This window comes from Ctenocephalides felis, unplaced genomic scaffold, assembly GCF_003426905.1.
Source record: "Ctenocephalides felis isolate EL2017-DRISC unplaced genomic scaffold, ASM342690v1 CF-g0.4_SCAFFOLD_01045, whole genome shotgun sequence".
In the NCBI taxonomy this organism is placed as follows: Eukaryota; Metazoa; Arthropoda; class Insecta; order Siphonaptera; family Pulicidae; genus Ctenocephalides; species Ctenocephalides felis.
The window spans coordinates 9,222-20,973 of record NW_020537199.1 but is presented as its reverse complement, the minus strand read 5'-3'; the positions used below and the strand labels follow the sequence as shown (position 1 = coordinate 20,973).

At 29.9% G+C, this 11,752-nt stretch overlaps 2 pseudogenes; one reads left to right on the top strand and one right to left on the bottom strand.

Annotated features, from left to right (window-relative positions):
- Positions 1 to 337: 337 nt before the first annotated feature.
- LOC113365480 lies at positions 338 to 9,968 on the bottom strand (annotated as a pseudogene).
- On the top strand, positions 1,990 to 7,253 carry LOC113365478 (annotated as a pseudogene).
- Positions 9,969 to 11,752: the final 1,784 nt, after the last annotated feature.

Below are 11,752 nucleotides of genomic sequence, written 5' to 3'. Positions count from 1 at the left end.
ATCCATTTTAAAATATTCAGAATAGACCACATGCAGATAACAAACTTTTGTTTTATTATAGGTTATAATAATAGGGTATCAGATGTTTATTTTTGGTGAATAATGAAAAAGCGTTGTCAACAAATTAACACCACCCCATAAAGCAATAAACTTAATCTTGAAATATGTAAATTAAAGATAAATTATACAAAAATATGTCCGCGACACAATTTTATGCCACTAATTAGAAAAAATATTTAAATATACTATAAATGAATAAATAAATAAATATACTATAAAAATATATAATATGTTAACATAACTCACCATGGTTCAACGTCGGTGAATATCTAGATGACGGCCGACAGGTTCTAAAACAAGCATAAATATCGACTTAACACTAGCTTTTGAAGAAATTATGTCTTTTCAATAGATTAGGTATAAATACAAATTAGAAGCACAAACACAAATTGTAAACAAAATCAATTATAAGACACTAGAAGTTAAATTACACAAAGAAATTATAATTACAGCATAATTCAAGTCTCTTCGAAAACTAGTAAGTTGCTGATATGTTTGATTTAATTTATTATTTTTGTATTCTTTCGATTTAGTCCCAAATCTCAGGCCATATTTCAATTTATTTTCTAAGATAGTTTGCTTGAATTATATCTGGAGATCATGATATCCGCCAGAAATGCCCAGTTATAAAGTAGCAGGCAATGTAGTAATTGATTTCTCGCAATGGCGATTCAAGAACCAACAAGTTCTCAAAGCAAGCAAGCCAACCTTCAAATATCAAAATGACCTGTGACAATATGGCTACTTCGAAACTACGCCCTAATTATCAATAATTATTGATCATGTTACATCACCCTAATTACTCTTAGATGAGTTCAAAGTAATTTTTGTACCACTTGGCGGGTGAAATCACAAAAATTTTATTTGTACGATGTAATCTGAGCAGTATCAAGTTCCATTAATTACATAAATGTACGAATGAATTATATTTATTGTTATAATTTACTTTGCAATATTTTACCTAATAATATGAACTTAGAATATATTTCTTATTGTTTCGTGCCATCAGTTGGATTATAATAGTTCTAATATATATATAAATATAATTTTTAATATGTAATGCGCACAAAGTAATATACACAACAAATTACAGTAATATATCTGTACGTAGATACACCGCGTAACACAAATTCACCTCCGGCCACCAAGGAAAAAGGAATGTGTCGTGTGCCCTAAAATCGACTCGTATGTGTACGTGTCACTCGGAAACCGAGTTCTATGCATAATATTTAAGTGTTGCCAGAACTAATGGAACAGAATCCTATTCGTTTTATTGTAAGGGAATTGACACACGCGTCGATACTTCGATATTTATCTATTGTTTACGATAACTACGAGAACACCCTAATTATTAAATTAATTAAGATTTAAAATTCATCATACATACATTACGTACATAAATTTATTACGTAAAACTTTATATTTTTTTCAAGAGAATTATTAAAACCTTACATAATTTAATGATCAAACACCGTGCTATTGAATAGAATAAATATTTAATAATTCGAAAACCCCTATTTGTTTCGAACAAAATTGCATAATACTACCTAAACAATATGTGAATATAATAATATATTAATATCTTGATACAATACAATGCAACCATACTGTCTTATTCCTGATCACAACTCTCGTATGTGTTTTTACCATTCAGCCCGTGTGGCGGGTGCCTTATAACTTTGACAGTTATCTTGAAGGAACTTGATTGTCTACAGTTCTACAATAGAATGTATATGACTTTGTTTTGATTTTGAAATATTTTAGACTAATCTCGAAAATATCGTACAAATTTTTGAATTTAAGTGTGTTGCAAAAGAAAATAGAGATGGAATTTCAAAGTAAATTTTAGAATGTTTTCAACAGTTGTTTTTTTATGTCAAAAGTAAATAATTCTATTGTATTTCCAGGACTCGTTAAAAAAAGAAAAAGGCAGTAATTGCCGACGATAAATTAAATATTGCAAAAACAAGTAACGATTTGGGCAATTGGTACAATACTCATGGAAAATATGACAATGCTTTAAAAGAATACAAATGTGAAGCCAATGCTTATTCAGTATTGGGGCTACGACTTGAAAATGCAAGAGCACATCGTATGATTGGAGAAATGTACATGTTGTCATCACAATTTTCAGAAGCATTGAAACATGAAGAAATTCATTTGGGTTTGTCTATTTTATTGGCTGATCGTATTCTCTATTATATTTCAGCACGGTTCTGTAATTTTTTTACTGGTCTATATAATATTAATTGTAGTGTGCTGCTCTGAGTTTACAATTTAATAAATAAGATTCTTTGTAGTAAAAATATTGAAAACAATTTTAGATACAGCACGAGACTTAAATAATAAAATAGAAGAGCAGAGAGCCCTTGCCACTATTGGAAGAATACATTTATTACATGGGCAGAGTGTAAATGATTCTAATTTAATGAAACAACAATTGAAATTGGCAGAGAAGTCGTTTATGAAAAGTTTGTTGCTGTGTGAGAGGTGTGTAGTGTACATAATTTTATATATATATATATATATATATATATATATATAAATGATTGTGTGTTAAACACCTATGAATTGTATATATTTTCAGTGTATCTAATTGTCTAACATATTATTAGTTTAAAGGGAGAAATTTCTAATCATGAGCTTATGGATATGCGTGCACGGCTGTTGTTAAACCTTGGTGTTGTATTAGAACATTTACAAAACTATGAGCGATCAATAGACTTCATGGATCGAGCAATAACAATTTGCACAAAACAAGAGTTATTTGAACTGCTACATCAGTGCTATTTAACAAAAGGTTCATTATTGTACCATAGAAAGCAGGACTATTGTCAAGCACTGCAATTTTTCAATAAGTCATTAAATATTGCAGAAAGGTTTGAGTTGTGACAATAAATAAGCAATATAAAATATATATTAATAATAAAATTTCATTGAAAACTGGTATTACTGATTGGTGTTAATGTTCTACTATTTTATTTATATTTAACACTTGAATTAAACTTAGCCTCATAATTAAAGTATCGGCAAAGTCATAGATAGTACTATAAAATCTTTAAAAGATTGAAGTTATTTTGCTAGTAGTATAGTATAGTTACAGTAGATGTTATACCGTTTTTAGGTTGACAGACAAAGTGCTGAAAATGTGTGAATCTTTGTCAATGAAAGCAGAAGTATATATTTCGCAGTATGATCTACAAAGTGCAAAGCATATGTTCATAAAAGCATGGAAATTGAAATGCCCTGATGAAACTGAGAGAAAAACGATTGAAAAAAAGTTGAAAATAGGTATGGAACTTGAAATAATATTTCTGATATTAATGATAATATTTCTGATTTAATGTAATTTTCAGTTGCCAGTATGTGCTACACTGATGATGCCTTAATATGCATTAAAGATACTAACTATGAAATGAGGAAAAGTCTGAATGAAAAAATGGCTGATGGTTATTGCTTTTTTAAAAAATACTCGAAAGCCATTACATATTATTTGAGTATGCTCGAATGTGCTGAATTGAATAATGAGAAAGGCAAAGATTTAATTCCTATATATGTGAGTCTATACCAAACCTATCGAGATAATAATCAGTATGATGAAGCATTAAAGTACTACTGGAAGGAATATGATTTATGCTCAGATATCCCTAGAGAAGCATTTAATACATTAATGAATATTTCAGAAGTATTAGAACTTTCGAACAAAGAATATGAAACCATTGAAGCAGTTTATAATAAAGCACGACAAGAGGTAGAATTATAAATAAAAGTATCCATATCATATTGTGGTCCTAGCATTGTGTTGAAGTTTGTTATTACATATTTAAACACATAGTCCTTTGTTTTATAGGCAAAGAAATTAAATCGAGATTCATTAGAAATGCTATGCATGAAAAAACTAATTAATTTGAGAAGACAATATAATAAAACTGCAGAAGCTGATAAACTTCAGAGAGAATTAGATGATTTAAGAAATCGTGTAGAATCTAGTGACAGTTCAGATTCTGAAAATACTTCACTATCAGAGAACACTCCAAACATAGGGGATGATATATGCATTGAAGATTTATCAGGTATATACACATATATATATATATATATACATATATATATATATATATATATATATGTGTGTGTGTGTTTGTGTTGTTTTTTGTATAGCAAAGGAAATGCATTTATGCATCCCAGACTGGTCTTTTGCCTGGGTATGTCGGACTCAATACAGCCATGTGTGTGTGTAAAATGTATACAATCAACACTACAAACATTATTTTCATTAAGGTATTTCTGATCCTGAAGAAATTGAAATCACTAATCGAGCACACAGCACACGGAAAAAAGGTAGGACATGGATTGTGAAAAAAAATGACAAAGGAGAAACTCAGCTTCATACTGCTTGTATATCAGGAAATATCACTTTAGTCCAAAGATATCTTAATCAGAAACATCCAGTAAATATCGCGATAATGCCGGATGGCTACCATTACATGAGGTATGTTTGCTTGTTGTATTTTGTGAATTGTATATATTATATATATATATATATATATATATATATATATATATATATATATATATACATATATATATACATACAGTATGAATGAATATATTCTATAGGCTTGTTTATATGGCCATAAAGAAATAGTGCAGTTATTATTAGAGGCAGGAGCCCATATTAATGACAGAGGTGGCACTGCATGCGATGGTAAGACATTTGCTATTTTAGGAGATAATTTTAGGTTGATAACCATAAAGTTTTTTATTATCAGGAATTACACCACTCTATGATGCTGCTAGCAATGGTCATTTACAAGTTATTGAATTGTTGTTAAATCATGGAGCATCTGCTAAATTATTAACAGATGATGGCCAATCGGCCTTAGATGTACTTATGAAATGGAAAGAAAGTGTTCATCTTGATCAAACTGAATCAGTTTATTATGAACTCATTTATAATAAATTAAGAGCAGCAACAGGAAAACAGTTAGATACTGCACAGAATGTACAAAGTCAAGTATTTAATACGAAGAACTCCAATATGAAATTGAATCATGAGAAATTTCCAGTGAATTTGAGATACGCAATTAATGATTTTAGTGATGAGGAAAATGAAAAGAAAAAGAGTTTAAGTCCAAAAGATCATAGTTTAAGAGCTGAGAATAGTGCTTGTTTGGAATATCAAAATATCATGAAAAATTTACGAAATCGTGCATCAGAATCTAAGTCACTTCCGAATAGTGACAATGAAAAAAAGAGATCAGCCCTGCTCGATGTGAATGATGTTGTAGATAATTGGCTGGAGGATGATTTACAACACAAACGGAAAAGACGGAAAGTTTCACTTAATAGAGGCAATTCAAGTACAAATTATTCAAGTGAAAGCTTATCCATTGAAGCCATAACTGAAAAACGCCTTGAAAACATTGATTCAGGTGGTGCAAAAAAAAACGCTGCTGGCAAGAAACATCAAATTTCTTTACTGGATTCTGGTTTTACGAAAGAAAAAAGTGTATCACCTAATATTGATGAAATGATTAATAATTCAGATTTTGTGACCACTCCTATTATCAGACCACAATCACCTATGAAAACACAATTTCAAACTAAGCAATCTGTAAATTATTCCCTCCAAAGTGTAGTCCCTCCAATACCAGTAAAAGTTAGAGTTGCAGACAGGGTGTTGGTAGTTCCGGTTATGTCAAATTTGATACAATCATTGGATATTGCATGGCTTTCAAAAGAAACTTCAAACGTTATTATAAGTATGTAACCCCATTTAATTTTTCAAGTTTCAAAAAATACATGCACGTTCAACACTAAACCATTTAATATTTAATTTTCTTAAATATAATTAAATACAATTAATAATTAAAAATAAAACAATTCACCGTACATAATTAATATTTCAGCTTGGTGGGATTAGAACCATGCTTAACTCTAATGACGCCAGATGGAGCTATACTAACGCAGGATGACCCTCTGAGTCTTGTTCTCGGTATACCTGAACTACAATCAAATATTTTGAAATGGAATTTGCCTCCTCTTCATGAAAGATATTTAGAAGCTTGTAGTCAGCTCAATACCAGTATGTGATATAATGAAAAATAATCCAATGATATTTAGATATTCACACAACTTTTTCTTTCAGTTGTGGACAACAATTTACAAAATTTACTAAATATATGTCAAGCCACACAAATATTAAACTTGTCCAATTTATGGTTATCAACTGCTCAGGTTCAACCAGTATTCAGAAGCTTGAATCACCAAGCAAGCTTAAGAGTGTTAAATTTAAAAGGCAATATGATAACTGATGCTGGAATCAAAATGCTGTGCACATCATTGCCAAGTATGCAGCAATTAAAAGAGCTGAATTTAAGTTTAAATAGTTTAACACATAAAAGTTTATATCATTTCGCTGAAATGTTATCAGAAAAGATATGTCTGCAGGAACTTGAGGAGCTAGATATTAGTTTTAACCCACTATATAATGAAAGCTTTAAATCTTTGGCCAACATTTTGGAAAAGTTAAAATTGAAAAAAATTGTGTTGTCATCATGTGATCTTGAAGGTTCTAACAAAAAGTTAGTTCTACCTTTAAATAATATAGTTTGGCTTGACATTAGCCATAACAGCTTTCAAGATAAATGTATTGAGGATATATTTTCTAACTTAGATTAGATGGTGAAACAATCGAGTATTTAAATTTAAGCAACACTTCATTGCCTGGCGACACATTAGTGGAAAAACTGGTTGCTTTTTTAAATGCTAGCAGCTTAAAAAATTTGACTGCTTTAGATTTATCTGGCTGTGATATTTCCGACACATACTTAAATCAAATCCTTCATGCATTAATTAGAGCTAAAAAATTTCATACATTTACACTAGCAAATAATTTTCAATTATCTTCAATTTCATTGAGGAGATTATTACAACACAGACCCTGCATTAAGAACATCTTTTTAGAAGGCTGTACAGATATTCTCAAATATCTAGCCATTTCAAATGTTTATGAAGATATTGATAATTTGGCTCCTGAAGAAATTTCAATGAGCGTTAATAAAAATGCAATAGAGGAAGTTGCCAAAATGGATATCATAATAAATATGTGGATGAAATTATGGGGCGACCAAGCTGTGATTAAACATGGACCATTTGGTGAATTGCGTTTAAGCACTAGTAAACATTAAGGAACACGTTATTTATTGTGTATATAATATTTATATTTTTATTGTATTATTAAATTAAATATTTTATATTAATTATTTACAAGTTCTATGAACAAAAATCTATTGTTAAATAAATATCGGAACATATCAGCAAAACTTTTATCAATAATCTTCATGTGTTTTTTAATGCAATATTATAAGATGGAATCTAATTTCTATTTTATTTGATGTTTCAAATTTTTAATCTTTTATATCTCTGATTTACCTTTAATAATTGTACATTAGAGATTTTCCTGCACATACCCCTTCATACATAATTCTTCTTGTGATTCAGAAATTTTGGCAATCAGGTTAAGATGAAAGTAAAGCAAGTAGATGATTCTCTATAACACTCTGGGCTGAAAATGAAGATTTAAGTAAACTGACAAACATTAAAAAGTTATATTAACATACAGTAGTACCCCGCCTTACAAGCCTTCACAATTTCGAGATATTTATAAGAATTATATAAACTGAATTACTGAAGTAGTTGAGTTAAAATTATTCACTTAAAATATATAAGTGAGCTTTAGAACTTTAACCAGAATTAAAATTAAAATCTGAATTATTTTCAATAAACAAAAAAAAAATTTTTTTGAAAAGAAATTTTTTTTTTCCAAAAGCAATTGTTCCGTCAACACAAGCAGAAAGTTTTTTGAATTATTCAAATCGGAGCTTATTTCTCTCAAAAACTGCCATTTTTTGTACATTTAGCTTGGTATCTTCAAAATGGCTGGACCTACCTTTGCCAAAAACTAATCACCACTTCTCCCAATCATTACAAATTAAATGCTTTTAGATCATTTAAATCGGATGCACCGTTCTCTTAGTTTATATCATTTCGCTCGCTATCTATTTTCTGCACTCTTTGCTCCTTATCTCCGTAACGGTTGGACCTGTCTTTGCCAAAAACTAATCAACACATCTACCTATCAATAGGAATCGAATGTTTTTTTAAACCACTCAAATTGGTTGATCCGTGCGCCCGAAAAAATGCGGAGACAAAAAATGTTCAGGAATCTTCAAAACGTGGAGAAATGCAAAAATTTTCATTTTCGATTTTCTGGCCATTACTATAACTACCCTACGGGAAGTTAACAAGAATTTTCATATGTAAAGTAGCAATTAACTATCATAAAAAATATTTTGAAGTTAAAATTTTTAATTCAATTTATATTAGTGTTGTGAATTTGTTTGTGCAAAGTGGGAAAAAGTTGAAAAGTTTGTGTATAAAAATGGGTGCACTTTCACCCTGAAAATGATACAACCAGTCGAGCATCAGAACTGTTTGACGAAACATGGTTGAAAAAAAAAATAATGCTAATTGAATAATTTTTTCAATGCAATAATTTGTATAACGATTATTTAGTCATTTTATATTCAGTAATTTTCTATGTTTTTACAGAATATGTATTTGACCTAAAGTTTTAATTACTTTTATTGTCAAAAAAAACATTGTGCTTAAGCAAATTAATGACATTTCAATATATTTATATGGAAAAAAATTGAGATACGAGCAATTCGACATGCGAGCATGGTTACTGAACGAATTATGCGAGTGAGGCAGGGTACCCCTGTATTTTGTTTTAAAATAAAAATGCAGCTTTTTTGCAAACATATTGACTATCAAAGTAAATTTAATAAGAATTTGAACCGATTATTAATTATGGTAATGCATAAATGTTTTTGTAACCTGCATAAGATTTCTTCCTTATTGCCAAACTGTATGGGGTATCATCATTTTCATTATTTAAAGTTAAATCAGCACCTTTTATAAGAAGATTATGGCAAGAATGTGGGTGATTACCAGCTGCAGCATATGCCAATGCAGTATTTCCAAGCTAAATATATAAAATAATTCAATTACCTATTTATAAACAATGACCTTGTGTCAATGTTACAATATTGGAGAAGATGCAAAATATGATTTCAGAAATACTCATGCTAACTTGCACTTAATTGTGCATTTTACACCAAACAAGTATTAAAAAAATTACCATTATAAAAATGTAAGAAAAATATTTCCTGCATTATAATTCTTTAATAATTAACTTGATATATTATAATAGACCATGTTTCTCTACTTACAATATCACAATGATTTACATCTGCCCCATGTTCTAATAGTATTTAATTGTATCATAGTGTCCACCAGCAGCTGCAAGAAGTAGCGCTGTTTCACCTTCGGGCCCTAGTTTATCTACAGAAGCTCCATACTGAAGGAGCATATTTACAGTACATGTTTGGCCATAATATGATGCCCAATGCAAACTAGTATAACCATTGATATCGACAGTATCGCATCCCTCAGAGCAAATCTGTTTGATTGTTATCTCACCTTGAGCAGCCCGAGCATGGAAATTGAATTTTATTTCTTCTCCGCTCTTTGCTTCAGTATTACCCCTTTGCAAATTTGTTAATACAGTACTGACTGGCCTATAAGGCAGAAAGGCACTTTTTCTAGAGCCCCACTTCCATTTCAAAACACTTTTGATGCTATTATTTTCAGAATCTGTGTCACAATCGCCATCAATATTTTCTGATTTAATAGCTGGAATCATGTTATTGGGAATTCAACCCATTAATTTGTTTGCTCGTACAAATATGCGTTATTCCTATACATTAATCATGAATTTCAAATAGCGCTTTGCAATAATAAACATTCTTCACAATTTGACAGTTCGATCGTTTGATTTTGTTGGGACAGTTCGTAACTCTCTTAACTGTGGTTCGTTTTCTTTATGGTACCCATCCACTAGGCAACCAGGCAACCGAGCAATTTATGACAAAATGACCAATAAATGGCGACTTGTAAAATTTTTTTTGGTGTCCCAGAAAATCGAATAAAATTTCATTCATTTTTCTTGAACATTAGAGAAAAAAGTTGGTATATTTCGAACGTGTAATGAGATAAAATCGACTTTTGTTGCAAATTTTAGTTCACTTTTCATTTTATTAAACATTGATTTTTATATAAAAATTATATTAAAGTTTTTTATTTAACATTAATGTTGTACATTTGCAACAGATGAATTCGGAATGAATTTTGTCGCGAATAAATAGCACGAATTATTGTTCAAACGTAGTCCGATAGCTGTTATAACAAAATATTCACGTTTTACATTACATTAGCATCTAATTTTAATCTAAAACATGGCCTTAATCTTGGAATATACGTTTACATTTACCCAACATAACAAAAAAGTTTTTGAGCAGCAGTGAAATTATTAACTCCCCGTAGGGTGGTTATAGTAATGGGCCGAAAATCGAAAATGAAATTTTTTACATATCTTCACGTTTTGAAGGTTTCTTAACATTTTGGCATACTCAAGAAATAATGAATGTGTGTGTATGAAATTCATACTATGAATACAATTTTTCTTCCACGTTTTCGGGCGCACGGATCAACCGATTTGAATATTCAAATATTGATAGGGACATGTGCTGACTAGTTTGTGGGAAAGGCAGGTACAGCCGTTATGGAGATACGGAGCAAAAAGTGCAGAAAACAGAAATCGATCGATTTTTTGAGAGAACGGAGGATCCGATTTGAGTGATTCTGCTTGTGTTGACGAATGCTTTTGAGAAAATAATTTAAAAAAAAATAATATTATTTTTTTTTACGAATTACTTAAGTAATCTCAAATTCTCAATAATATTTCATTATGGTACGGAAAATTCCAGCAATTTGCCTTAAGGCACTATCCCATACACCACTAGTTTTATATTAAATCATCATAATACAGATATCATTTTAATTAAAATACCCGGGTGAAAGGCCTTTATTTTGCACTCTATTTTAATTATATTTATGTTACTATTCACTCATGTTACTAGATGCTATATTATTTAGGAGTTGTAACGGATGTTGAAATTAAAAAAAATATATATAAAAAATTTAGATATGAAGGAAAGGGTATGGTCAATGGTCGTGTTTCCATACAGAATTGGCCCCTCCCTGATATTTAAATTATTTCGATGCCGTTTTATAAGTCTTTTTAGAAAATCCCCGTATACCACATTTCAATTCCCTATAGCTCATCATGTTTATTTATCTATGTTTTGGCTGAGCCGACATATCATTGAAATTATGCGAAAGTGGGCCCTTACTTTTTCGAATAAAAATTTAGTATATAGGTTTATTTCATAAAAACCTATAAAATGGCCATTTTATACTTGTTTATCTTTGAAAATGACATCAAAATAATTGAAATACCAAGTTGGGGCCAATTCTATATGGAAACACGACCATACCCTTTAATTAATTAATTAAAGGGTATGGTCGTGTTTCCATATTTACTTTAAAGTAATAAATTATTACCGATAATAAATTGTTAATATATCAATAAAATTGATTTTTTACAAGTCAAAACGTTCAGAAAACTTTCAAACGTAAAAATATGTAAAATTTTTGATTTTTGCGATTACTGTATTAGTTAAAATGTTAACCACTTTCAAAAAAAAAATCCTAATACTTTATA